At 39.9% G+C, this 5,148-nt stretch overlaps 1 protein-coding gene across 1 annotated transcript in view; it reads right to left on the bottom strand.

Annotated features, from left to right (window-relative positions):
- Window positions 1-4,796: 4,796 nt before the first annotated feature.
- Window positions 4,797-5,148, bottom strand: part of LOC139757306 (uncharacterized) — a 100,178-nt gene continuing 99,826 nt past the window's right edge. The window contains exon 3 of the transcript XR_011714592.1: window positions 4,797-4,954. The gene's annotated coding sequence lies outside the window, so the exon portion shown is untranslated. The remainder of the gene's footprint in view (window positions 4,955-5,148) is intronic.

Raw genomic sequence — 5,148 nt, 5'->3', positions numbered from 1 at the left:
ACTTAACTTCAGTACTTGCCTGATGCACAAGTGGTTACTTAACTTCAGTACTTGCCTGATGCACAAGTGGTTACTTAACTTCAGTACTTGCCTGATGCACAAGTGGTTACTTAACTTCAGTACTTGCCTGATGCACAAGTGGTTACTTAACTTCAGTACTTGCCTAATGCACAAGTGGTTACTTAACTTCAGTACTTGCCTAATGCACAAGTGGTTACTTAACTTCAGTACTTGCCTGATGCACAAGTGGTTACTTCAGTAACACGTATGATTTATACATGCTCCTCTCATCGTGATAACCTTCCTTTCTGCTCACCTTGCGCTTTGCTTTACTGGACTCCTGAACATCACTGATCCCACCTTTTACCTTATTAATCCTCCATTTTCACCCTCACAGATCGGGTTCGGTTGCTTTCTTATAACTCTTTATGCAAGTTAATCTTGTTGAGGATCCCTTGGAGGGAAGAGAATCGACGTGTAATGCTCGAAATGTGAAAGAAAATATTCAAGAACAAATGAAAGCAACAAAAAGCAGATTCATAAGGTTAGTATCTATGAGGATGATTTAGAAAATTAATAGAGTAACGATTGCTTTGTACCAGCGATGGAAGATGATTAAGAAAAGGCTAGTTGACCAGAGAATTGTATTAGAGTGTAGTGGTAGTAGCAGTGGTGGTAGTAGTATTAGTAGTAGAATAGTAAAGTAACTGTAGTAGGAGTAGAATAGTAAAGTAGTAGTAGTAGTCGTAGTGGTAGAAGGATAGCAAAAGTAGTAAAAGTAATAGAAACAGCAGTAGTAGTAGTACTAGTAGTCGTAGTAAAAGTAGTGGTAGCAGTAGTAGTGGTAGTGGCAGTAGTAGTAACAATGATAAAAGCATTGCTGGTATCAGTAACAATAGAAAAAGTAGGAAATGCAATGGTAGTCATCATGAAAAGAGGTCTCAGTAGTAACACAATTATGTGTATTTCTAGTAACTGCAGTTACCCAAGAAGCAACAGAGGCAACAGAAGTATCCATGATAATAAGAGTGTTGGTAAAGTGACACAAACACAGACACACACATACTAACACGCTCAGTCATCTGTTCTTAACGCAACCTCGCTAGGGCGGGAAATAGCGAAGAATATGAATATATATATATATATTTTTTTTTTTTTTTTTTTTTTTTTTTTTATACTTTGTCGCTGTCTCCCGCGTTTGCGAGGTAGCGCAAGGAAACACGAAAGAAATGGCCCAACCCGCCCCCATACACATGTATATACATACACGTCCACACACGCAAATATACATACCTATACATCTCAATGTACACACATATATATATATATATATATATATATATATATATATATATATATATATATATATATATATATATATATATATATATATATATATATATATATATATATATATATATATATATATATATATATATTTATATATATATTTATATATATATATATTTTTTTTTTTTTTTTTTTTTTTATACTTTGTCGCTGTCTCCCGCGTTTGCGAGGTAGCGCAAGGAAACAGACGAAAGAAATGGCCCAACCCCCCCCCCCATACACATGTACATACACACGTCCACACACGCAAATATACATACCTACACAGCTTTCCATGGTTTACCCCAGACGCTTCACATGCCTTGCTTCAATCCACTGACAGCACGTCAACCCCTGTATACCACATGACTCCAATTCACTCTATTTCTTGCCCTCCTTTCACCCTCCTGCATGTTCAGGCCCCGATCACACAAAATCTTTTTCACTCCATCTTTCCACCTCCAATTTGGTCTCCCTCTTCTCCTCGTTCCCTCCACCTCCGACACATATATCCTCTTGGTCAATCTCTCCTCACTCATTCTCTCCATGTGCCCAAACCATTTCAAAACACCCTCTTCTGCTCTCTCAACCACGCTCATTTTATTTCCACACATCTCTCTTACCCTTACGTTACTTACTCGATCAAACCACCTCACACCACACATTGTCCTCAAACATCTCATTTCCAGCACATCCATCCTCCTGCGCACATCTCTATCCATAGCCCACGCCTCGCAACCATACAACATTGTTGGAACCACTATTCCCTCAAACATACCCATTTTTGCTTTCCGAGATAATGTTCTCGACTTCCACACATTTTTCAAGGCTCCCAAAATTTTCGCCCCCTCCCCCACCCTATGATCCACTTCCGCTTCCATGGTTCCATCCGCTGACAGATCCACTCCCAGATATCTAAAACACTTCACTTCCTCCAGTTTTTCTCCATTCAAACTCACCTCCCAATTGACTTGACCCTCACCCCTACTGTACCTAATAACCTTGCTCTTATTCACATTTACTCTCAACTTTCTTCTTCCACACACTTTACCAAACTCAGTCACCAGCTTCTGCAGTTTCTCACATGAATCAGCCACCAGCGCTGTATCATCAGCGAACAACAACTGACTCACTTCCCAAGCTCTCTCATCCCCAACAGACTTCATACTTGCCCCTCTTTCCAGGACTCTTGCATTTACCTCCCTTACAACCCCATCCATATATATATATATATATATATATATATATATATATATATATATATATATATATATATATATATATATATATATATATATATATATATATATATATATATATATATATATATATATATATATATAAATATATATATGTATATATATATATATATATATATATATATATATATATATATATATATATATATATAATATATATTTTATTTATCTATTTTGCTTTGTCGCTGTCTCCTGCCTTTGCGAGGTAGCGCAAGGAAACACGAAAGAAATGGCCCAACCCGCCCCCATACACATGTATATACATACACGTCCACACACGCAAATATACATACCTATACATCTCAATGTACACACATATATATACACACACAGACATATAAATATATACACATGTACATAATTCATACTGTCTGCCTTTATTTATTCCCATCGCACCTCGCCACACATGGAATAACATCCCCCTCCCCCCTCATGTGTGCGAGGTAGCGCTAGGAAAAGACAACAAAGGCCCCATTCGTTCACACTCAGTCTCTAGCTGTCATGTAATAATGCCCGAAACCACAGCTCCCTTTCCACATCCAGGTCCCACAGAACTTTCCATGGTTTATGCCAGACGCTTCACATGCCCTGATTCAATCTATTGATAGCACGTCGACCCCGGTATACCACATCGATCCAATTCACTCTATTCCGTGCCCGCCTTTCACCCTCCTGCATGTTCAGGCCCCGATCACTCAAAATATTTTCCCTCCATCTTTCCACCTCCAATCTGATCTCCCACTTCTCCTCGTTCCCTCCACCTCAGACATATATATCCTCTTGGTCAATCTTTCCTTACTCATTCTCTCCATGTGCCCAAACCATTTCAAAACACCCTCTTCTGCTCTCTCAACCACACTCTTTTTATTTCCACACATCTCTATTACCCTTACATTACTTACTCGATCAAACCACCTCACACCATATTGTCCTCAAAACATTTCATTTCCAGCACATCCACGCTCCTACGCACAACTCTATCCATAGCCCACGCCTCGCAACCATACAACATTGTTGGAACCACCATTCCTCCAAACATACCCATTTTTGCTTTCCGAGGTAATGATCTCGACTTCCACACATTTTTCAAAGCTCCCAGAACCTTCGTCCCCTCCCCCACCCTGTGACTCACTTCCGCTTCCACGGTTCCATCTGCTGCTAAATCCACTCTCAGATATCTAAAACACTTCACTTCCTCCAGTTTTTCTCCTTTTAAACTTACCTTCCAATTAACTCGTCTTCCACCCCTACCTTGCTCTTATTCACATTTACTCTTAACTTTCTCCTTTCACACACTTTACCAAACTCAGTCACCATCCTCTGCAGTTTCTCACCAGAATCAGCACAAGTGCTGTATCATCAACGAACAACAACTGACTCCCTTCCCAAGCCCTCTCATCCACAACAGAATGCATACTTGCCCCTCTCTCCAAAACTCTTGCATTCACTTCTCTAACCAACCCATCCATAAACAAATTAAACAAATTGGAGACATCACATACCCCTGCTGTAAACTGACATTCACTAGGAACCAATCACTTTCCTCTCTTCCTAATCGCACACATGCCTTACATACTTGGTGAAAACTTTTCACTGCTCCCATACCATATACTCCTGAAATCTTCCTCAAAGAATCTCTATCAACCCTGTCATATGGCTCCTCCAGATCCATAAATGCTACATACAAATCCGTCTGTTTTTTCTAGGTATTTCTCAAATACAATCTTCAAAGCAAACACCTGATCTACACATCCCCCACCACTTCTTAAACCACACTACTCTTCCCCAATCTGATGCTCTGTACATTCCTTTCCCCTCTCAATCAATATCCTTCTCTGTAAATTCCTAAGAATACTGAACAAACTTATTCCTCTGTTTTTTGAACACACCTTTATCCCTTTTGCTTTTGCTCAATGGCACTATGCATGCATTCTGCCAATCCTCAGGTACTTCGCCATGATTCATACGTACATTGAATAGCCTTACCAACCAGTCAACAACACAGTCACCCCCTTTTTTAAATAAATTCCACTGCAATACCCTCCAAACCCGCCGCCTTACCGGCTTTCATCCTCTGCAAAACTTTCACTACCTCTTCTCTGTTTACCAAACTCGTGATCACGTGTTTATAAGCATGAAGTATTTGTCGCTTTACATACACAAATAGGTAGTTTTGACGGTCAGTATCTCATTATGCGCAGGTAAGGAAATAGGTTGTGCATCTTACCTGATCATTTTGATGGAGTTTGCTTGAGACATCTAGGCGGTTTGTTGTCGATGCTGTCTTCACCTGCCGAATGACTGCAGCTTGAACCACAAGGAGTCCTCCATATATAGGCTATAGCGCTCTGGGATTGACACACCACCTGTTACAATAATCAACTTCACAACAGTGCCATTCGCTAAAAGCCGTCTGTGGTTTATTCTTAGAATGGCAGATAAGCGCAAAATTCTACACAGACACGGAAATAACTTGGGACAAGATATCAGATAAAACATGAGAAGTGGAGACGATGGCATCTACCTAGCTGAGGGAATTCCAGACAGGTGAGGACCACAT

Source organism: Panulirus ornatus, chromosome 25 (assembly GCF_036320965.1).
Source record: "Panulirus ornatus isolate Po-2019 chromosome 25, ASM3632096v1, whole genome shotgun sequence".
Classification (NCBI taxonomy): Eukaryota; Metazoa; Arthropoda; class Malacostraca; order Decapoda; family Palinuridae; genus Panulirus; species Panulirus ornatus.
The sequence above is the reverse complement of the archived record's forward strand: the minus strand, read 5'-3'. Positions and strand labels throughout refer to the sequence as shown.